Raw genomic sequence first — 25,295 nt, 5'->3', positions numbered from 1 at the left:
CCATATGGACTTCTAACTGTTAAATCTGATGGCCAATTCTCTAATGACAGCTAGGAGGCTTAGTGGGGAGAACTGGACTTGGAGTCAGTAAGACTTAAGTTCAATTCCGCTTAAGATACTTACTTAGCTGTCAGACCTAAGGCAAGTTATTATGCTTCCCTGCCTCCAGTTTCCTTATCTGTATAAGTTGGAAGTCAGACATGTTGACTTCTAAAGTTTCCTTCTACCTCTAAATATGTAATTTTGGTAATCTCATGGCTTTGCAGATATCCCCCTTCTCTCTCTCTGTCTCTCTGTCTCTCTCCCTCTCTCTTTTTCTGGAGGTATAGGGACATGAAAGTTTATTACATATTACTTTGGTTATTAAAGTAATGTGCCAATCTTAAAATATAGGGTTAAAATAAAATGACAGAACATATAGGTTAGACATGAAATTTTATATTCTTCAGGATTTACTGCAAACCTTTGGGTGGAGACCATCTATTCAAGCTAGCTCCTTGAAATGAGAGAAAGGAGAATATTTATCCTTCCCCCCAAAAAGGCTAGAGGAAAATCATTAACCTCCTTGATGACCTGACTACTCCCTAGGAGTGGTTGTTCCACAGGCTCCTTAGTCCGGGATTCTCTTCCTTTCTTTTTCTATATCCTTTCTCAGAGACAAAATCAACTACAATGGTTACAACTATTATTTCTATGCAGATTACTTTTAACACATTTAAAATACAACCTATGATTTGCCCTTTTACACATGATCCCTCTCCAGACTTTCCTATTTTTTTTTTATTGAGAGCTCTATCATCTTCCCCCTACTCTGCTTGCCCAAGTTCCTAATCTTACAATCATCCTTTCCTTGTCTCCTCCAATTACACTTTTTTCGTCAGTTCTCATGTCTTGTTGATGGTATCTTCCCCAAACAAGTCTCCTTTTCTTCCCTAATTCTAATTGAAGCCCTCATCCCATCTCACCTAGACCACACTAATTCTCTCCTAATTGGTTTCCCTGTTCATATTCTCTCCTAGCTCCAGTCCAACCTCCCTACAAAAGAATTTTTCTAAGGTATAGGTTTTAGCATATGACCCTGTTGCTCAAATCTTCAATGGCTCAAACCTTTCCTTTGCCCATGGGATAAAATATAAAAACATTGGCAGCTCTGTGGCATGGTGGGTAGAATATTGGACTTGAAATGAAGAAGACTGAATTCAAATCCTGCTTATTTAATTGTGTGACCCTGGACAGGTACCTAATCTTCTTTGACCCATCTGTAAAATGGGGATATTGAGAGTCATTTCCTCCCAAACACTGTTATGAAGTATCAAATAAGATAGCATTTAAAGTGCTTTGCAATCTTTAAAGTATTCAGTAAATTCTAGTTGTTATTATAAGCCTGCTTAGCCTGGGAGTTAAGTCCGCCATATATGGCTTAATCTGTCTTTCCAAAATTATTTTATATTACCTCTCTTTATAAACTTTATATCCTAGTCAAAATGGACTATTAGTTATTCCCTAGACTTGATATTCTTTTCCCCTGGCCATTTATATAAGCCTTTTTCCATACCTGGACATAATTTCTCTCATCCTCATCTGTCACCTCTCAGAAACTTCTTGAAAACTTAGCTAAGGTACCATCTTTTTTATGAAATCTTCCTTGATTTCCATGATGGTGAGTTCCCTCTCCTGTTTCAGTTTTCCTTGGAATCTTCCTATAATGCATATTTTGTATTCTTTCAGTTGAATATAACCATCCTCAGAGCATGGCCTATTTTCCTTCTTATTGTATCCCTAGCACCAGACACCAAAAGACTGGTCTTTAATAAATAATTGCTGATTTGAATTACTTATGTATATTCACATCTGTGTTCACATCCGTGTTTACAGAGATAGTTCAAGGTCTAATTTCATGTCCTTTGACTCCAAATCCAAAAATCTGCTACGGAGTCTAAGCATAGGGGACACAGTTTCTGACTCAAAATAAGCATAAAAAATTCAGTTATTTCTCATTTTGCCTTCTAGCTTTTTTTGTCTTTTTACCATATTGCTTCTTCTCTGTGGCAATGGAGATTTTGGAGGGAAAATTGGACTTATGAAAAAGTCCTCTGGAGAACTTGGTCATAAAATCTATTTCTAGTTAGTTTTTTGTACCTATCTTTGGAAATACCAACTGTGGGAGAAAGGGATCTCTTCCTTTCCAGCTACTATAGCACCAGCAACTGGACGGCTCCCTTCTCAGGAATGAACATAATTGGCACCATGCCCCGAGTCTTGGGAAATGCAGAAATTTCCGTTTTGGACTGATATTCCTAACTCAAACTGGACTCCCCTCCTTTCTATAAAGTTATCATTTAATAAGATGCCTTAGGCATCTTTTCACTCTCTCTAGGAAGCATTTGTTACAATGTTAGAAGCCAAATAGGATGTTTGGTCCATGTATCCACAGAGGCTCTTGTTGGCGGAGAACAAATTATTCGGAGAAGTAGAGCAGATGATGGCCCTTAGGGCAACTGATTGGGTAAGCTTTTGTGGATTTGATACCTCTTTCCCCAGAGGTTCCTTTTACCTTAACACTTTAAAGCTCTTCATTTACTACAAAGAGTGTGGGATATTGGAGTCAAAAGACCCAAATTCAAAACCAGGATCTATGAATTGCTACCCATGTGATCTTGGGTAAGTCATTTCTCTTCTCTTGAGTTTGATCTGCTCATCTCTTCCCTGTGCAGGTTGGATTAGGCCTTCCAAGGTCTGTTCCAGTTCTCAATCTTTGCTCCTGATCTGAATCAGATCATTTACCTTATAACTATTTCTTTCCACTTGATTTCAATGGAATTTTGTCCAGACAAGGAAATCATGATAAAGAGAAAAAAGAAATAAAAATTATTGTCAGTTAATAGTACGCTGTGTTCCCTGGGTGTGTGGTAATGTATTTATTTTATAATGTATAACATCTCTGGCCAAGAGAGATTCTGTCTACTGCCTGGCACAAAGTAGACAATTAATGAATGTTTATTAACTGCAGGCATGCTAGAATCAAAGCCAGATGATCTGTGTTTGAGTCACTGTACTAATATAGTAGTTGTGTGACATTGAGAATGGATGTCACGGGATCTCCTTGAGATTTGAATTTGTTATTACCTAGATGTCATGGTGGAAAGAGCCTGGGAATGAGGAAGACCTGAGTTCAAATCTAGATTCAGATACTGGTGATCTATATGATACTGGGCAAGTCATCTATCTGCTGTTGGTTTCAGTTTCTTCATTTGTAAAAATGGGAAAGCTTCTACTTCCCAGGATTAGTGTGAGGAGCAAATGAACTGACAAAAGTAAAACACTTTGCAAAACTTAAAATGCTACCTAAATGCTAGATATTATTATATCATCATTGGCATTATAAGTATATACTTCTTATCTAGTCTGTTCCTAGTTGTGACTAGGTAGATGAGAAGCATCTCAGTATCTTGAAGGCAAAGATCTTTGTTATTATATGGGTTTCTATTCCCCAACATAGGTAGCTTATTTCAACTCAATAAATGTGTTGAATGAATTAGAAAACTGGGTTTGGAATCAGAGAATATGGAATCTAGTCTTGGATTCACCACTTCCTGTGTAACCATGGGTAAGTCACTTAGCCATTCTGGGCTTCATTTTCCTCCTCAAGTCTAAGTGACCTACAGGATCCTTTGATCTAAAATACTATGATTTAATATGAAAAGATTAATTTCTTTGGCAGATGCCTTTGCCTGAAATAATAGAACTCAGGAGTGGATAGAAATTATGTCCGTCTGTTTAAATTTGTATGGTAACCTCACATATTATTACTAGTAGAGTAGACAAGCAGTGTGGTTTAGTGGTAAGAAGCTGGCTTTGGAGGTGGAAGATCTGGATTCAAATTCTATCTCTATCACTTAATAGTATTGTGATTTTGGTAAAAATGCTTTTCCTCTTTGGGTCTTCCTTTCCTCACCCCTAAAATGCAATGATTGTCTTTGATAACTTTTGAGGTCATTCCTGGCTCAATATCTATGATCCTGTGAACTACTTGGTTCTATGATATCTACATCTGTATTTGTATAAGAAATGCTATACACCTCGAATAAAGTTTCTCTTAAAAAGAATCTTTGCAATTGGAGGGACTTGGAAACTGAGATCTCATCAGATCTTTTCCCTGAACCAGTATCCCTTCTTACACATACCTGCCAAGGGTGTCATCCAACTTGTGCTTAAAGATCTCCATTCATGGGAATCCTACTATCTTTGTAGGAAGAAGCCCATTCCTTTTTTGAGAGATTTGGTCAAATGCTTTCTTTGAATCCAGGTAGATTGCAGTTAAAGCATTCTTTTGATCCCCCAGTCTAGGACCCAACTGCAAGAGGAAGTGAGGTTCATTTGGTACAACCTTTTCTTGAAGTCATGCTGGCTCATTGGGATCACTGCTTCCTTTTCTACGTGTTCATTAACTACTTTTTTTTTTAAATTTAAAAAACTTTTAACATTTTTTTTTAGATTTTTCAAGGCAATGGGGTTAAATGGCTTGCCCAAGGCCACACGGCTAGGTAATTATTAAGTGTCTGAGGTCGGATTCGAACCCAGGTACTCCTGACTCCAAGGCCGGTGCTCTATCCACTGTGCCACCTAGCTGCCCCACTAACTACTTTTTTAAAAATAATGAATTCTAGAATCTGAAATTAAAGTATTGTCTTCTAGTGAGTGATCACTGCAAAAGACTTCACATCTGCCATATTCTTCTGGGATATAGTTGAATTGGACTTGGTGATTTGAACTCACCAAAGACAGTGTTGGCATCTCAACCCTATCTTTCTGTTTATCTTAGGTATCAGTTTTCTTTTAGCCATTTTTTTGTTCTTTCTTTTCCAGTCCAAAGTTCATCTTTCTTGGTGGAGAAAGCAGAAGCAAAATTAGTCTAAAAGCCCCACCTTCTTCCTGTTTATTATCATTCCATCTACCCCAAAGTAGACAACCTAGCCATTCTCTGATTCTCTTATTTTCCCTAAATTTAAAGAAATCTAGTCTATGTCTCAATCACTCAGAGTCTGAACATTTTTGATACTGTTTTTATGAGGCAATGCTGTTTTTGTAGCCATCTTATATTATCTGTCCTGTTTCCACTTTAATATGTATAATTTAAAATAGCCTTTTATTGACGTATTTTGTTTTTTTTTTTAATGTCACCATAATTTCCCCACTATCCTTCTACTTCCCTCTCAGTCATAGTATTTTTAACCTCCTCTCTCTGCCAAGAGAAGATGGGAAAAAAATCAGCATAACTAATACATCAAAAGAGTCTGGAAAAAAATGTGTAATGTATAACCCCTGTGGATTTCTCTTTCCCAACCTCACCTTACAAAGGGAAGGGGTCTTTTTTATGTCTTTTTGGTTATGCTTATTCTTTACAGTTTTGTTTATTTGGGATTTTTTTCTCTTTCCATGTACACACACACACACACACACACACACACACACAAACACACAATTTTTTCTTGCCTCTGCTTACTTCACTGTATATTTATTCACATAGATCTTTCAGTGCTTCTCTGTATTAATCACATTTGTCAATTTTTACAGTGTAGTAATATTCTATTTCAATCATGGACCACAGTTTGTTTAGCCATCTACTTTCTATTTCTTTAACTATCATAAAAAAGTGCTTCTATGAATGTAGGGGGACTTTCTTCTTATCAAAGACCTCCTTCGGGTGTTTTGTTTAGCTGTTTTCCAGTCATGTCCAATTCTTGGCGACCTCATTTGGGGTTTTCTTGGCAAAGGTACTGGAGTGCTTTGCCATTTCCTTTTCCAGCTCATTTTACAGATGAGAAAACAGAGGTAAACAGGTTGGAGTGACTTGCCAAGGATCACACAGCTAGTAAGTGCCTGAGACCAGATATGCATTCAGAAATATGAGTCCTACTGATTTTAGGTTTAGTACTCCATCTATTATACTATTATACTATATATTATACTATTATTAGCTTTAAAATGCCATCCCTGGGTCAAAGGATATGTATACTTAGGTCACTTTATTTTCATAATTTCATATTGCTTTCCAAAATGGTTGTATTGATTCATAGCTCCACCAACATTGTCATTTCCAGTCTTTTGCCATTTTTTTCCAGTTTGTAGGATGTGAGGTAAGAAACCTTAAAGTTGTTTTGATTTGAATTTCTCTTATTAGAGATTTGAAGCCTCCTTTCATATGATTAATAATTTGTCATTCTTCTTATGAGAATTGTTTGTTCTTATACTTAGATGGCTTATCTTTTGGAAAATAGCTTTTGGTTGTATCTATGTACATATGCATAGATATGTTTTCTTAGTTTTTTTACATATTTTTGATATGAAATTCTTATCAGAAAAATCTGCTATGAAGATTTTTTCCCTCCCATTTAATCCCTTCCTTTCTTCTTTTATAGAAATAGAAGCAATTGCTTTTATCCCTTGTATAGTTAAGAATTCTTGTCAACTTATGTCTGTGAGAGGTATAGGATCTGTTTCTCTTCAAAAATTTTAATAGTATAATCTTTAAAATTAAAATAGTGGATGCATTTTGAATGCATTGTGGAATATGGTGCATGTACATACGATTGATGAGTCTATTACTACCATTTTTTCCATGCTTTCATGCCTATCTATTCCTGAAATCTGCATCAATTTCCTATTTAATGTTTAGTTGGTCTGAAGAAATCATCCTAAACCTTCTTATTCTCAGATCTCATTTATATTTTAAAAAACTGTTGGAAGACCTCTGAAAGAACTCTTATTTATATGAGTTCTATCTCTCAATATTTACTTTTTAGAAATGAAAATGTCTCTGATCCCTTGAAAAGCACCTTGTCCACAGTTTGAGAACTGCTGTCCTATAATAAAGTAGGATGATAATTTCACATCTGTTCCCGTCTCTAATAGTCTTCACCAATACATTCTCTACTCTGCATTTTCCCATAGCTCTTGGTTCTTTGGATTTCTTTACATGAATGTATCTGTCCCACTTCTTTTACTTACCTTGTTCTCTTTGGGAAACATGCAAAACACAATAATGATTGCTAATGTTATGTGCATGATGATAAATATTTTACAATTATTATCTCATTTGAATCTCACAACAGGAAGGTAGGCTCTATTTTTATTCCCATTTGCAGAGGAGGAAACTGAGATTAAGTGACATGCCTAGGGTCACAAAGCTAGTAAGTGCCTGAAGTTGGATTTGAACTCAGTCTTCCTGGCTCTATGCTATCCACTCTAACACCTTGCTATCTGAGATATGAATATCCTTCCAGATCTATATTCCAGACTTCAGTACTATCCACCAAATCTGAGTGATGTCCTTGATGTCAAATCTGTTTCTGCATTAGGATTTCTGATTCATTTCACTTGGTACCTGTAATGCGTATATTTGTTTAAAGACATCAAAAGACATTGGTTTTGGCATTGTCTCCTTTATTTAATTTTTGTCTCATTCATTTCTTATCTACTATTATTTTTTAAAAAACAGTTTAGCTACTTGCAGGCCAAGATGGCAGAGAGAGACAGACACTGTGATAGTGCTCTCTCTTTCCCCTCTGAAATAACACGAGGGAAAGTCTTTTTTTTTTTAGGGTTTTTTTTTTGCAAGGCAAATGGGGTTAAGTGGCTTGCCCAAGGCCACACAGCTAGGTAATTATTAAGTGTCTGAGGCCAGATTTGAACCCAGGTACTTCTGACTCCAGGGCAGGTGCTTTATCCACTGTGCCATCAAGCAGCCCCATGAGAGAAAGTTCTTAACAGAAATTCGATCAACAAAACCCAGAAAGAGAAGCTAGAAGAACACCTACCAAGAAGGTCTGTCTCAGGGGACTGTGGGTGAACCAGGAGACAAGTGCAGAGGATCAGTGTAGGGGACAGCAGGGGGAGACCAGAGGGTCAGCCTCAGTTGTGGAGACTTCGGAGAGTAGTGGGTGTGAGATCCAGTTTTAGCTGTGAAGTCTTTGGCCAGGGGGAGAGGTGCTAAAGGAGGGTGAGTTCTGGTACAGAGTCTCAGGGCACATCTGGAGAACAACCAGCTAGGCCAGGGACCTGAGCTTCATAGTTTTGGTGGAGCCCTGTGCTCAGATCTAACAATACTGCGCCCCCCCCCCCCACCAGAGCTCTCTCAACAGAAAGAGATTAACTCCCTCCCTCCAGGGCCCAACCCAGTGTTCAAGGTCAACTCAGACCCTGCTGCTGAGGACCTCACTCCAGAGAAAGCAACCAGCACCCCCCACTGGTTGGCCCTTGGGATTACTAAACCAAGTGAACAAAACCTCTAGGATCTTCAAAAGCAAACCTCTGAGAGCCAGCCCCCCCGCCCAACACAAGATGAAAAAAGGCCAGAGAAAAGGGGGGGCATGGAGAAATACTTAGAAGAGACAGATCCTAACTCAGAGAGATCTAGCACTGCTAAGTAGAATATGAAATGGTCTCCAGCCCAGAAAGACTTCCTTGAAGAAATCAGGAAGGAGTTTAAAAATCAATTGGAAAAATTGGGAAAAGAAACTCAAGAGAAAATTAACATTATGCAACAAGAAAACGAATCCTTGGAAAATACAATTGGACAAATACAAAATGAGAACTCTTTCAAATCTTCAATTGGCAAATGCAAAAAGGAAATGATTCTCTCAAACCTACATATGGGCAAATAGAAAAGTCCTTCAAAAATAGAATGGACCAACTGGAAAAGTAGCTGCAAAAGATAAATGCAGAAAAATCTTCTCTAAAAAATAATGCAATCAGCAGAAACTAATGACTTCATGAGACAACAAGATTGTGTTTAATAAAACCAAAAGATGAAAAAAATAGAAAAAAATATAAAATATTTCATCAGCAAAACCACTGACCATGAGAACAGGTCAAGGAGGGAGAATCTGAGAATTTTAGGCCTTCCTGAAAACATTGAAGTGAAAAAAAGTCTGGACTTAATATTACAGGATTTAGTGATGGAAAATTGCCCCAATATCATAGAACCAGAGGGCAAAATAGTTATTGAAAGAATACATCGATCCCCTCTGGAAAGAGATCCTAAAATGAAAACACCAAGGAATGTTGTGGCCAAATATATCAGATAAAAGAAAAAATCCTGCAAGCAGCCAGAAAGAAAACAATTAAATGGATCATGCAGGACCTGGCTGAAGCAACTTTAAGGGATCGAAGGGCCTGGAATAAGATATTCCAAAGAGCAAGGGAGGTTGGAATGCAGCCAAGAATCTACTACCCAGCAAAGCTGAGCCTTCACTTCCAGGGAAAAAGATGGGCATTTACTGAAATGGGAGACTTCCAAGATTTCATAATGAAAAGACCAGAGCTATTTAGCTAGAAAATTTGGACATCAAAGAGGAGGCTCAAGAGACACATGAAAAGGTAAAAAAAAAAAAAAAACCAAACTGCTGTACAATAAGATGAAATTGGCTACATACCCAATTGGGAGAAAGATTCTCATAACTCTTGAGAATTGTAACTCTATTAGAGAGAATATACATAGCCAGAAGTGATGGACACTCATAACTTTTCTGTGACTCAGATGGAATGATTTAAAAACAATACCCCATTAAAAAGGGGGGCAGTAAGGAGAAGGGAGGTTGGAGGGAGATTGAATGGGGGTAAATCTCATTATATCAAGAGGTACAAAAGACCTATTGTAATTGAGGGGAGGAAAGGGAGGAGGTGAGAACCACCTGAATCTTCATTTCATCAGACTTGGCTTAAAGTTAACTTAGACACATTTAATCAAGTTAAGAAACTTATCTTACCTTTCAAGCATTAAAAGGGGAAAAGGGGAGAGGGGATGGGCTGAGGAGGGGGAGAAAAAGAGGAACTAAAAGAAGGAAGGGAAGAAGGGGGAAAGGGAAAGGTGGGGGGGAAAGGGGAGGGGGTTTGATATAAGAGGACAAATACACTGAAGGTGGTGGTATTCAGAAACAAAAACACTGGGGAATATGGATAAAGGGAAAAATGGGGGAAAATACAAACAGAATGATGATAGCATGGAGGGCAATAAAGAGTTAGTAATTATAACTTTGAATGTGAATGGGATGAACTCTCCCTTAAAACAAAAGCAAATAGCAGAGAGGATTAAAAACCAGAATCCTACAATATGCTGCTTACAAGAAACTCATTTGAAGCAGAGAGATCCATATTGAGGAAAGGTAAAAGGTTGGAGCAAAATATATTTTGCTTCAGCTGAAGTGAAAAAAGCAGGGGTAGCAATCCTTATCTCAGACAAAGCAGCAGCAAAAATAGATAGCATTAAAAGAGATAAGGAAGGAAACTATATCCTCCTAAAAGGTAGCAAAGACAATAGAGTGATTTCAATACTAAATATGTATGAAGAGTAATTTCAATACTAAATATGTATGCAGAGTAATTTCAATACTACATATGTATGCACCCAATGGGACAGCATCCAAATTCTTAGAGGAGAAGCTGATAGAGCTACGGAAAGACGTAGACAACAAAACTCTACTAGTGGGAGACATCAACCTTCTGCTCTTAGATTTAGATAAATTGAATCATAAAATAAACAAGAAGGAATTTAAGGAGGTAAATAAATTGTTAGAAAACCTAGATATAACAGACCTATGGAGGAAATTGAATGGGGATAGAAAGGAATATACCTTTTTTCTCTGCAATACATAGCACTTAAACAAAAATTGACCCTGTACTAGGTCATAAAAACCTAATGATCAGCCACAGAAAGGCAGAAATAGTGAATACATCTTTCTCAGATCATAATGCAATAAAAATCATATGCAATGCTGAGCCAGGGAGATATATACCCAGAAGTAATTGTAAACTAAACAACCTCATTTTTTTAAAAAAGTTTTTTAAAGTTTAAAGAACGAGTGGATCAAGCAACAAATTATAGAAAAAATTAATTATTTCATCCTAGATAATGACAATAATGATACAACATACCAAAACCTATGGGATATACTCAAGGCAGCTGTCAGGGGATATATTATATCTTTAAATGTTTACATGAATAAATTAGAGAAAGAAGAAATCAATGAACTAAATTGCAACTAAAAAAATTAGAGAAAGAACAAATCAAAAATCCCCAATTAAATACCAAATTAGAAATTGTAAAAATTAAAGGAGAAATTAATAAAATTGAAAGCAAGAAAACTATTGAAATAATAAATAAAACTAAGAGTTGGTTTTATGAAAAAAGCCAATAAAATTGATAAACCTCTGCTCAATTTGATTTAAAAAAAAGGAAAGAAGAAAACCAAATTGCTAGTAACATAAATGACAAAGGTGAACTCACTACCAATGAGGAAGGAATTAAAATAATAATTCAGAATTATTTTACCCAACTCTGTGTCAATAAATTTAACAATCCAAGTGAAATGGATGAATATTTACAAAAATATAAGTTACTCAGATGAAATGAAGAGGAAATTAAAAACCTAAATAACCCTATCTCAGAAAAAGAAATTCAACAAGCCATTATTGAACTCCCTAAGAAAAAATGTCCAGGGCCAGATGGATTCACAAGTGATTTCTACCAAACATTTAAGGAACAATTGGTTCCAATTCTATACAAACTCTTTGGAAAAATAGGTGAAGATGGAACTCTGCCTATCTCTTTCTATGACACCAATATGGTGCTGTTACCTAAACCAGAAAGATTTAAAATAGAGAAAGAAAATTATAGACCTATCTTCCTGATGAATATAGATGCAAAAATCTTAAATAAAATCTTAGCAAAATGATTACAAGTTATCACTAGGATAATACATTATGATCAAGTAGGATTTGTCCCAGGAATGCAGGGTTGGTTCAATATTAGGTAAACTGCTAGTATAATTAATTATATCAATAACAAACCTATCAGAAATCATATGATCATATCAGTAGATGCTGAAAAAGCTTTTGACACAATATAGCACCTATTCCTACTAAAAACACTAGAGAGTGTATGAATAAATGATTTGTTCCTTAGAATAATTAGCAGTATCTGTCTGAAACTATCAACAAGTATTATATGCAATGGGGATAAGCCTGAGGCATTCCCAATATAATCAGGGGTGAAACTAGGATGCCCATTATCACCACTACTATTCAATATTGTATTAGAACTGTTAGCCTCAGCAATGATTGAAGAAAAAGAAATTGAAGGAATTAGAATAGGGAAGGAGGAGACAAAACTCCCACTCTTTGCAGATGACATGACGGTATACCTAGAGAATCCCAAAAAGTCATTTAAAAACTACTAGAAATAATTAGCAACTTTAGCAAAGTAGCAGGATATAAAATAAACCCTCATATATCCTCAACATTTCTATATATGACTAGCAAGATACAGCAGAAAGAGCTAGAAAGAGAAATCCCATTCAAAGTAGTCTCAGACAAAATAAAATACGTGGGAGTCCACCTACCAAGTCCAAACTAGGCTCAAAGACTCTTTGAAAACAATTACAAAGCTCCTCTCATGAAAATAAAATCAGATTTAAATACCTGGGCAAACATCAATTGTTCATGGATAGAGCTAATATAATAAAAATGACAATTCTACCAAAACTACACTACTTGTTTAGTGCCCTACCAATCAAAATTCCAAAAAACTACTTTTATGAAAAAGTTGTAAGTAAATTTATATGAGAAATAAAAGTCAAGAATTTCCTGGGATTCAATGAAAAAAAGTGTAAAAGAAGGCAGCATAGCCTTACTAGTTCTGAAATTAAATTATAAAGCATCAGTCCTCAAAACTGTCTGATATTGGCTAAGAAATAGAGTTGTGGATCAGGGGAATAGACTAGGTACAATAGCAGGAAATGATTATAGTAGTCTGCTGCTTGATAAACCCAGAGTCCAGCTATTGGGATAAAAACTCTCTCTTTGATAAAAACTGAAAATTGGAAGTTAGTATGGAAGACACTTAGATTAGACCATCACCTCACACCCTATACCAAGATAAGATCCGAATGGATACAGGATTTAGACATAAAAAACATTATTATAAGCAAACTAGAAGATCAGGATGTAGTTTACCTGTCAGATCTATGGAAAGGGAAACAGTTTATGACCAAGGAAGAGATAGAGAACATCATTCAAAACAAACTAGATAATTTTAATTATTTTGCACAGACAAAACCACTATAACCAAGATCTAAAGAAATTAGTGAATTGGGAAACAATTATTGCAACTAGTATTTCTGACAAAGGACTAATTTCTAAAATATACAGAGAACTGAGTCAAATTTTCAAAAAAAAAAAAAAAACCAAAAACCAAGCCATTCCCCAATTGACAAATGGTCAAAGGATGTGCAAAGGCAATTTTCAGCTGAGGAAATCAAAGTGATCCACAGTCATATGAAAAATTGCTCCAAATTATTACTTATTAGAGAAATGCAAATTAAAGCATCTATGAGATACCACCTCACACCTCTCAGACTGGCCAATATGACCAGAAAGGACAATGATCAATGTTGGAAGGGATATGGGAAATTTGGGACACTAATGAATTGTTGGTGGAGCTATGAACTCATTCAACCTTTTTGGAGAGCAATTTGGGATTAAGCCAAAAGGACAACAATAATGTATATACCCTTTGACCCATCAATACCACTACTGAGTCTGTAGAGTTTATGAAAAAGGGTAAAAACATCACTTGTACAAAAATAATCATAGCAGCCCTGTTTGTGGTTGTAAAAAAATTGGAAATTAAATGAATGTCCTTCAGTTGGGGAATGGCTTAACATACTGTGGTATGTGTATGTCATCGACACTACTGTTCTATTAGAAACCAGGAGGGATGGGAATTCAGGGAAGCCTGGAGGGATTTTCATGAACTGATGCTGAGTGAGATGAGCAGAACCAGAAAAACATTGTACACCCTAACAGCAACATGGGGGTGATGATCAATCTTGATGGACTTGTTCATCCTTGCAGGGCAACAACCAGGGACAATTTTCCAGTGAAAGAATTATGGAGTTTGAACAAAGACCAAAGACTATTACCATCAAATTAGAAAAAAAGTTATATTTTTAAGTAATTTTACTATCTCTTATGCTTTATTTTTTTTCCTTAAGGATATGATTTCTCACTCATCACATTCAACTGAGATCAGTGTATACCATGGAACCAATGTAAAGACTAACAGACTGCCTTCTGTGGGGGGTGGGGGGAGGGGAGCAAGAATGGGGGAAAATTGTAAAACTCAAAATAAATAAAATATTTCTTAAAAAGAACAGTTTAGGGGTGGCTAGGTGGCGTAGTGGATAAAGCACCAGCCTTGGAGTCAGGAGTACCTGGGTTCAAATCCGGTCTCAGACACTTAATAATTACCTAGCTGTGTGGCCTTGGGCAAGCTACTTAACCCCATTTGCCTTGCAAAAAAAAGAACAATTTAGCTACTGTCTATGACATCTTGGTGGATCTATCTACCAAAATATTTCACCCAGATTCCCCGCCCCCCACTTCCTTTGTGGTTCAAAATTCCTTTGGTTAGATACCCACTACTCAAATGTGTACATGATCTCATCAGTTTGAACTTTTCTTTCAGTAAAATAAATTATAAAACATTCTTGACTGCCTAGTAAGGGGACATTTCAAAGAAGAGAGGTTTCAGATTTGGATATGTTTCGTTTCAGATGGTTCTGGGGCATGCAGTTGGTAATTTTCAATAGGAATCTAGGGATGCAGGGCTGAAGTTTAGAGGGGAGACTGGGACTGAACATGACATGAAGCTCTGTGAGTCATTTACACAGAGATTATAATTAAACACATGGGAACTGATGAGGTCATAAAGAGAGAATTTAGAGCAGGGAGAAAAGAGAAGAGGGACAATGACAGAATCTGATGATGAGCTAGCAAACAAGAAAATAGTAGCTGAGGTGGTTTTCCTGACTCTTGAGAACGTCAATCTATCTCTTATGCCCCACTGCCTTTCAATCATTGACTATTTTAAGAGAGTTATGGTGCAGAAGATGGTAATATATCAACCTATCTATCTATCCATCCATTCATCCATTATATAGTTTATCTGTCTTTCTTTTTTATTGTTAGTTTTTAATAATTAATAAGATCACAAACAAATAGGTTTGTCTTTCTATCTGATTGTTTACCTGCCCCTGGCCAGACCATATCCTACTAGATTTTAGGAATGATAAAATAGAAAATATATAGGAGAAAGTGTCCAGGATGGTACAGGACCCCAAGACAGTGCTATGGTTGGATTATCTGAAAGCACCATTCAAGGGAATGTCTAGCTCAGAGAAGCGAGTTGTAGGAACCTAATAGAGTGTACCTCCAGAAGAAATGTGGTCCTCTTCTCTAGAATTATAGCATCATGTGTTTAGACTGTAATGGATCTTAGAGGTCAATGTACCTCAGTTTATAGATCGAGAATTGAGACCCACAGAAGTCAAATCACTTGCTCAAGATCACACACAGGTAGTAAGGGTAAGAGGCAGGATTTGAACCTTGGCCTTTAGGCAGAAACTTATTGAGGTGTCATCAGGGATTTCTGGTCATGTCCAAGTAGAATTGCTTGTCTTGTGAAGACTCTTAGAATTCTGAGATTCTGTGATACAGAGATACTATAATTGTTAGTATTCTGGAGGAATAAAGAAAATAGTGTATAAAAATTTATCAAAGGAACAATAGTAATCCAGGGGACTTTAAACTTTTGTATCTCCACATAAAACACTGTCTTTATGGCAAGTAGGGCTGGTTAAGAAGGTATTGGGTTATATAAATAAAGAAACTCCCTACTTAGGAGTAGATAAATGGTCTCATATATCTCCTTTCAGTTAAGCGCCCCAATATGGTGTTCATAGAATCTAGAGTTCTCTATCCAAAGAAAAGCATTCAAACAGTTTATATTTTCAACAAAAACATATAACATATTTATTAATTGCCTAATATGTTCAAGGCATTATGAAATACATTTTTTGGATCCAATGATCCATAAATAGATCCATGTAGCTAACCGAGTGGGTCTTGGCATGGGATGAATAGATAGGGATGGACTTATGTGTACTGTGGGATAGAGTATCCACTTTCATGAGGTCACAGGTTAAGAGGTTGAAGAAGAGGACTTCCCCACTGGCTATTTATGATACTGTAGTATGAGGAATGTGGCATGAATGTTCATTTTGATGTCATTTTAAGAAGGATGCTGATGAGCTGAGGAACATCTCACCTGGATTGTGAGATATTTTCAACTCCCAGCTTCCTTGCCTTGGTTTCTTTCCAGATCTCACTTCTAACTGGGGTTATTAGAGCTAGAAAGAAGGGACCTCTGAGAACAACTAATCCACCACTTCATTTTACATAGGAGATAATTAAGACTTGGAAAAGCCAAATGATTTCCTCACACTGACGAAGATATCACAAAAGTCAGATAGGAGTATATAAACTTTCTAGTTCAATCTGAAGCTGACAAACATTTTTTTCCCCTCTACAATATACCCAAACAGTTATCATTTATATTATTCTTAATGGTGGCAGGAGAAGCCACCCCTTTCCAAGAAAACCCATTCTATTTTTGGACCTCTTGATTTGTTGGAAAGTTTTTTTGATATCAATCTTAATTTTATAGCATTGAAAACTACTTGTTTCTCATAGACCTGATCTGTATGGCCTAATGAAAAACATTATATAGTATAATAGAACCAGAGCTGGAAGGGGCCTTGGAGGCCCTTTACAGATAGAAATTCTGAGGTTCATGGAAGTTAAGTGACTTGTTTCAAGGTCATATAGGTAATCAGTGTCAGAGGAGGGACTTCAACCTAGATTCTCTGACTTCAGAGTCAGTAGTGCTCTTTCTATCATTCCAGACTCCTTCCCAATACTTCTATACAATTACCATTCAAATGTCTTAAGATAGCTATCATGCTTTCCCCATCTTATCCAAAGTGAGGAATGAATTAGATTTGTTCCTTTTTAATAAAATGATGGGGATGAGATACCTATTCTGCAAGGGACCTTCCAGCTACATTTTCAGTATATTATAGCTCCAGAGAGGGTATACTCATTTTCCTTCTGAGGGGATCCATTCAGCTTTTGGACAGGTCTTATTGTTAGGCAGATTTTCCTTCTATACAGCTGTTGGTGTGCTAACAAATGCTTATCAATTGGCTTTCTGAAAAAAAAAAAAAGTTTAATTTGTATTATTGAAATTTTTTAAATTTTAGCCAATCCAATCCAGAAATAAAGCTCTGATTTGTAGCTTTTGTTGATTTGTGAGGCAGAAATGTTCATACTGAAAATTTAACAATCAACTCTTGGGAAGTGGTATAAGGGAGGCGCTATTTTTCCAGCATACCTCTGCATACATTTATAATTTGTCTCTTTATAATTTGTACCCATTGCTTTCAGTCTTACACCTAAGTAGAATAAATCTAATCCCCTTTCTCTATAGGCCAAACATCTCTAGTTCTTCTAAGTAATTCACAATTGGACCCAGGTCAGCAAGTCTTTCAGTCAGTAAATATTTTTTTATTGAGAGCCTCCTATGAATCAGTTACTTTGCTAAGCACTAGAAAGGCAAAAACATGGTGGCTGCCCTCCAGAAGCTTCCATACCAAGAGTCATCTGATTTCAAATTCCCTATACTTTCCCTACATGCTGAGTAAATATATTGTCAAAAATCCCTATCTGACTCAGAGAACTTTTCAAACCTTAAAAATTTCTTCTGCATGGCTGGTTGTTTAAGATTTCTTCATTGATTTGTTTTTGTATATCTCAGATATTTACCGCAGATAGACAGGTCCAGAATAGTTTTGGAAGAAGTGAATGATCTGGATTAATTTAGGAAAATGCATGGAGTTTTCTACAACTTTCAAGCCGAAGGACTCTTAAACAATATTTTATCGTAGTAACAAAAAGAGTCAATAAATCAGTCTACAAATATTTGTTAAGCACCTACTATGTGCCAGATTTTTTTATATGTTAGTGATACAAAGATAATGAGGAAAACATTCTATTTCTAAGAAGCCTACATCATTTTTCTTCTAGAGATGCTCATTGTGAATTGTGCAGAATTGTGTGAATTGTGTGAATTGTAGAATAAAAATTATGGATCATCTGTAAAGGGCAATAGAGAGACATTTGATAGACAAAATAGATTAATGTGAATTGTACACAAGAAGGATGTCATTCAAGAGACATATGCCTGGAGGAGGAGGTAAGATGGTCTTATAGCAAGAGTGAAGTATAATAGATAAGGATGCTGCAGGGGGCAGGGATACTTATGCAATGTCAAGAGATCACAAATAGTGATCCAATGTAGTTTATTGAATGGATCTTTTGTGTTACAGGATAGGAACAGCATAGTAAGAACTATCAGAGATGAACTTTCTCTTCACTATTACATTTACATGGAGTACCTGCATTAATAAGATCACAGATCTTTTGGAATATTGAAGCATGCATAGTTTCCTCTAACTCTACCATATTGCTTTTACTTTACTTCCAAAGTGGGAGTGATGTAGGCAATTTGATGTGCAAAGTCTTGCAGGGGGTTGATATGGGACTTTTGGTGTGGCTATAAAATAATAACTAGTTGATGGTGAGAGAGCTTTTCAGCCACTTAACAGGTACAGCATTAAAAACATACAACCTTCATGAGGGAACCGTTACAAGAACAGGGACCATATCTTTAAGTGCTTTCAGTGATTCCTGTACATAATAGGCATCGAGGGAATGTTAAGCTATTTTCTAATGCAGTCAATCATGGCACAGAAAGACTCCTTTACTTTATGGTTTAGTTTGTTCTTTTCATTCTGGAAGAAAAATGCACATATTGGGTGTTGGGATACAGCATTGTCTTCTCCATCCTTCTTTATTTGATTTTAATTCTTTTGGTCCTAGGACCTTTAAAAGAGTCAATATCCACATGGGGAAAAAGGACGATCAGAAATGAATTCAGAATTCTATCAAGAAAAATATTCAAAGCAAATATCACTGATAAAAATTTGATGTTGAAGATATATAGAGAGTTAATACAAATATTGAAAAAAGGAACCACTCCCTTATAGACACATAGTAAATAGAAATTTTCTTTTCAAAAGAAGAAATGTAAACTATCAACAACTCTATGAAAGAATATTATAGATTGCTAATAATAAGAGAAACTATAATTAGCTCTAAACCTCTTATCTAAAACTACTTAGGTCTAACATCATATCCATCAGATTGGCAAAGATGATGAAAGATGAAACTGATTATTGTTGGAGGGGTTGTGGGAAGATAATCATCCTAATTCACTCTTAGAAACTAATTGGTCAGTTAGTTAATTTTTCAGAGTGGGAAACTGAGTCTCAGAGAAGGTAAATGACATTTTCAGATCATTCACTTTAATTCTTAAATCAGCAGTAAGATAAGTAAAAAAAGAAAATATAGAATTATACAGACTTTAGGAGAAATTAGCTCTGAAAGACTTATGGTACTTGCTGAATTGTAGTATTAATGAATACTCATAATTCTTAGCACTATATGATACCTTTTTACAAAAATAGATCATGTGCTAGGCCATAGAAAAATTATAAATAAATGTGAAAAAGAATATAAACTAATTGAGGGCAAATTGATTCTAATACAGAATTGTCCATGGACCACAGAACATATAATGCAAGAATGGCAAGCACTTTAGATCAAGGAATAAAATGTCTTAGAATACTGTTCAAATGGTTACAGAGATGAACTTGGAGTCAGAAAGACCTGAGAAAGACCCTTAACCTCTCTCAGCTTCAATTTCCTCATTTTTAAAACTAGGCTAATAGTAACACCTATTGGTTATTGTGAATATTAAAAGAGATACATGTGTAAAGTGCTATACAAACCTCATGGCACTATATAAATTTTATTTTCATTGTTAATTTATTATTGTTATTAATGTACTTTCTTCTCAGAGATGGAATAAATTTCATAACAGATTATAGATTATAAGACTAAAAGGATGACTTAGAGATCACTTAGTTCAGTTCATTCACATGGAAACTTTTGCAAGTACTTAATGAATCCCAGAGAGGCTGAGACCTGCCCAAGGTCGTATAGTCAGTTAGTGACAGAACTGAGATTAGCCCCTCAGGGCACTTGAATTCTACCCCAGTGTACTTTTCTTATAAAAACACTGCCCTTTTTTTTAGTCTTTCAAGAGAGAATTTTGTACTTGGAAGTCTAGTTGGGATAAAGTTCCACAAATCACTCCTTTGAAAGTGCAAACTATAATGGGCACATTGTGTCCTACTTCTTGGTACTGGTATGACTAGATTTCACTTAGTGCAGCAATATGGAGTTCTTCAATTATACTCTCTAGTGGTTATATGATGGGAAATGTGGACCAGGGTTATTGAATGTAATTTTAAAAATAAGGCCAAAGTGTGAGTTGCAGAACAGATGAAGAAAACATTTGATTTAATACAAGAAGCACATATAAATAAAGATACATACTGAATGAAAATGAGAGGCTGGAATAAAATTTACTATATATCAGATTATTCCCTCACAGCATACATTTTATTATTATCTTATCAATTTAAATAGATATGAAAATTCACAATGGATTCCATATTGTACTTAAAGCAATCACAGGTCATGAAACAATTTAGTACTATATATATATATATATATATATATATATATATATATATATATATTTATTTATAGTTTTATCATCCAAATTTATAAAAGATTATGTGAATTGTGAAAAGATATAGATAGTGTAATTGTAGGGTATTTTAATGATACTCTCTCAGAACTAGATAAATCAGCAGTAAGATAAATAAAAAAGAAAATATAGAATTATATAGACTTTAAGAGAAATTAGCTCTGAAAGACTTATGGTACTTGCTGAATTGGAGTATTAATGAATACTCATAATTCTTAGAACTAATTGATACCTTTCTACAAAAATAGATCATGTGCTAGGTCATAGAGAAATTATAGATAAATATGAAAAAGAATATATATTAATTGAGGGCCCAGACTATTTCAATGTTTGTATCTTCAGTACCAAGCACAGTGTCTGGCAGAGTACCTACCATACAAAAGGTATTTAATAAATACTTGTTTACTGGGGGAAAAGGATTAGAGGATTTAAAGTTACCTATGACTTAGCAGCTCAGAAGTTATAAATGAGTATTCTAGAAGCCTCAGGAAAAAACAAATATGCGAATGACCTCAATCAATGTGTCTGTATCCTCAGGAAATCCTGGTAAAAGAGTACCCATAACTAGGATTTACCAATGTTTTATTCTTCTCTTTATGAATAGCTGTTACAAGACTGGAGACTAATCACACAATAAAGGAAAAAAAATAAGAGTTCCTACAAAAGTCAAGGCAACACTTTCAAAATTCAGTTTTTAATTTTATTGAGTTTCTGAGTTAAGCACTGGAGATGAAAAGTGAGTTGGATAGTGAATCAAGCAGAAGAACAAGTCTTTCCTGGATTAGGAAATTGTTTCATTCCTCTAATATTTCTCTGAAGTAAAAGCCCATCATTCAAAAAAATTAATATTCTTTTGATGAAATGGACAATTTCAGAGGATTCTGGGAAGACCTTTGTGAACTGATTCAGAACAAAATCAGTTGAATTGGGAGAACATTTAATTCAATGGCAACAACATTAAAGAAACAATTTCAAAAGCCTTGGAACTCTGACCAACACAATGATATAGCCCAATACTTAAAGAATGAAGAAGGGGGCAGCTAGGTGGTGAAGTGGATAGAGCATTGGACCTGGAGTCAGGAGGATCTCAGTTCAAATTTGGCCTCAGTTACTTAATAATTACCTAACTGTGTGACCTTGGGCAAGTTACTTAACCCCATTGCCATGTAAACCCCCCCCCCCCCCAAATGAAGATTCAGTCTTTCTATCCTGGGTTCCAAGTAGAGCAGTACTTATCTGCACTGCCAGGATGTTGATGCCTAAGAAGATGCTATCGCTGACCTCCTTTTTAAGAAGAGAATAATGGTAGCCAAGAAGGATGTCCACATGCCCAAAGGATCCTCACCTAGCAGACAAGAATGTATCCAATCTCCAATGTCATGAAACCATGAAGGCTCTAAAGTCTCATCACTATGTTAAGGAGCAGTTTGTATGCAGGCATTTCTTTGCCAATGAAGGCCTCGGTGCCTCTGAGATTACCTTCACCTGCCCCCTGAGATTATGCCTGCCACATTTCACAGAAGTATAACCAAGACAGGAAGGTCAGGAGAGTGACCTGCCTGGCTCATTCTGGGTGAAGCTGACAGAAACACAGACAGACAAAGTGCTGTTCCCCCTGGTGCTGAAGCTGGGACTGGGTCAGTAACAGAATTCCAATTTAGAGGTGTATTTGGTTGAGGACATGGTCAGCTTCCTTAATAAAAACCACAGGGATATGTTTCATATTGAATAAAATTTTGGGGAAAAGTAAAAAAGAATGAAGATGAATTATGCCTCTTACCTTTCTGTCTTCAGAGATGGCTATTGTGTGAATTTGTTTTCCTGGACTGTGAATGCTCCTTTCCCCTCTATCACTATCACCATAATTGACCATGACTTTGTATCTTTAAAAGCATAGTCTTAAGGACTTGAAGTAGGGGTAAAATCCAATGGAGGACACGAGTAGGTGGCAACACACTTCCAGTGTAGGAGAAGCAGGATACAAGATGCTATCAGAGAGAACTAGAACTTGTAATGTAGGTGGGCTGGTCATGTACCAAGAGCAAAGGAAGACCTTGAAGTAGGGGTGAAATCCAATGGAGGGCACGAGCAGGTGGCAACACACTGCCAGTGTAGGAGAAGCAGGATACAAGATGCTATCAGAGAGAACTAGGGCCTGTAATGTAGGTGGGTTGGTCATGTACCAAGAGCAACATACAATGTCGAAACAGTCTTCATACTTCTTTGGTATCCACGCAACGTCCAGAGACCTGGAGGAGGGCTCCCCCAATTTTGAGTGACTTCCCCATGGAGGATTTTTAGGGCCAAATCCAAGAATCAAGAATGATGATTAGGTATGGTTGGGGACCACCAGAGCCAGTAACCACCTAGATCATAGAGCCTTGGAATATTGAAGCATGGATTCCAGAGATCTTTCACAATCCATGGCAGGTCAGTCAATTCTTTCCCTCTCTTGTGCACCCTGACTGGCTGCCACTGAAAGTCATTTGCAGTATAATTTACACTGTTGGAATCTGGAGCACTGTAGTTAGCATATCCCTTTTTGAATTCATCCCTTCCCATCTAATGGACTTCTCCAGGACTTGCAGCTCTCTGGCTCTCAGTGGTCATGCAAACCCCCATCCAGAGTTCACCTCAGGCCTTGGGTCACTTGGGAAAGCCCTCTCCAAGCTCAGCTTGCTGGCTTTGCATGTTTTCCATCAGCTATGGCTTTAAGAGTGCCCAGCCCCCAAAGTAGCAGCCACTGTGTCCTGTCAGTCATCCTGAAATACACTGGGGTTCTTGTCAGCCTGTTTGCCTACACAGGCATCACAAGCCAAATTCTCAGCCCAACGATGGGGCCGAAGTTCCAAACATAAGCGACTGCTTAGGCAGCCGGCTTAGGAGCTGTCTGTGGCCAAGTAAGTGTTTGTGTCCTGGGGTCTGGTTGGTGAGTGATGGCTGGGCTGCTCTCCACTTTGTTGGAAGTCTAACTTTGAAAACACATTTTTTTTTCCCTCCTGCCAAATGAACTCTCATCATTGTAAATTGTCTCTGAGTGGCACCTTTTGATATAAAGTTCTGGGGAGAAATAAAGGGAAGTGCCATCTTTCAGATGACAGAAGAGTCATCTGCTATGGCATCTGGGCCATAGCCTCCTCTGGGGGATCTGGGGGCAACTCAGAGAGACACAGATTGCCAGTCTTTGTCATCCTGGGATCCTCTGATCCCCTCCATGCCATTTCTGCTGAAGTGGGTTCTTTTAGAAGCACAGCATGAAATGTGGAGAATCTTTAGGAGAGATTTCTTTGAAGTGCTGATGGAAAAAAATTGGTCCTATGCACATAATGCTAATTCATAATAATAATATTAATAATAATAATGATCCAGATAAATTACACTAATAGAATGCTCCAAAGTTTATAAAACACTTTGTGTGCCTTATTTCCTTCATTCAAACTATAGTAGCTGAATAGTAGGATATCTGAAATATTTCCACTGTGAAACTGAGAGTTTAATTTGAGTAGGTGTGGTTCTGGGAAGTAGTATACTCAATTTTGATTATATATGGAAGACATTTGGCAAATCTGAACACTCTGGATATGTGTCAACTATTATTATATCCCTTAGCCTGCTTCAAGACTCTATTGTGGACTTTTGGATTTGAAGTTAAACAGGGATTTTTTTTGAAAGTTTTTTTCTCTGCCTAAATTTTTTTCCTCTTTATATTTTTAAATTTGGCAGTCCTGATTGTTAGGAATGAAAAAAAGGAAAAGTGAAAAAAGTAAGTGAATTTAATTCTTGAATTTTCAATCCTAGGTTGAAGATTGTTCCCAGGCAACTAAGAGTTGTAGATTTTTCCTCAGTTTAGTACTGTTAAGGGTTTCTAAAAGGGTTTACAAGTTTTGGAACTAGTAAAATCCCAAATACCTGTGTCACATGTGAAATAGTGGATAAAACCTGTGTTTGCAATAGGAAGACTTGGGTTTGGATCCTGTTTTGGGCATGTTAGTTATCACCTTACTTTTCAGGGTTTTAGACTACCCATGGGGACTTCTTTTAGTCTTCAGTCATAGGAAAGAGGCAATCTGGATTGGCTGAGGGACTTCCTTAAGCAGATGGAATCATAGATCCTTCTTGAAAATGTGTGAGAGAAATTCTCTCTGACACATTCAAGTTGTTTGGATGTTATTCTCAGTAAGTATAGCTAATCCTTGCATTAGTTCTCAAGATGGTGATCTTTTACTCTTTTGCCCAATGACTATTTTCATCGGATCATAGACACAAGAACCATAAGTGGCCATAGAGATGGATCTATTCCTTATTTTGTAAAGGAGGAAATTACAGTCTAGAAAAGTAAACAATTTGCATAAGATCACACAGATAAGTGGCATGGCTGGGTTTCAAGCTCATGGTCTCTGACTTTGAATCCAATACTCCTTCTATGACATTATGCTATCAAAAATGTTGTTTGTCCTTTATTCTTAAGGAGGACCATGGCATCAGGGAGATGATGGCCATGTTGCGCAAGTGAATTGGATTTGAGTGGGTTGGGGCTGTGCAAAGGCACTAGCCTCACTTTTTTCTTTGGAGTCATCGAGCTCCAGTGACCTGATATGGATTGGGACGACTAGAGACAGCCCTGGATGAAGTGGACCATCTTGCATTTTTAAACTAAATT

The 25,295-nt window shown here is 36.6% G+C and overlaps 1 protein-coding gene across 2 annotated transcripts in view; it reads left to right on the top strand.

Moving 5' to 3' along the window:
* The window catches only part of LOC141520652 (catenin alpha-3-like), a 1,797,877-nt gene that overhangs the window by 8,563 nt on the left and 1,764,019 nt on the right, over positions 1-25,295 (top strand). Inside the window, exon 1 of one of the 2 annotated variants that reach the window (XM_074232363.1) lies at positions 23,435-23,535. The exons of the other annotated variant lie outside the window; for it this stretch is intronic. The gene's annotated coding sequence lies outside the window, so the exon portion shown is untranslated. Of the gene's footprint in view, positions 1-23,434; positions 23,536-25,295 lie in introns of those variants that run through there. 2 annotated transcript variants of the gene reach the window in all.

This window comes from Macrotis lagotis, chromosome 4 (assembly GCF_037893015.1).
Source record: "Macrotis lagotis isolate mMagLag1 chromosome 4, bilby.v1.9.chrom.fasta, whole genome shotgun sequence".
In the NCBI taxonomy this organism is placed as follows: domain Eukaryota; kingdom Metazoa; phylum Chordata; class Mammalia; order Peramelemorphia; family Peramelidae; genus Macrotis; species Macrotis lagotis.
This window is presented reverse-complemented; position numbering and strand designations above follow the sequence as displayed.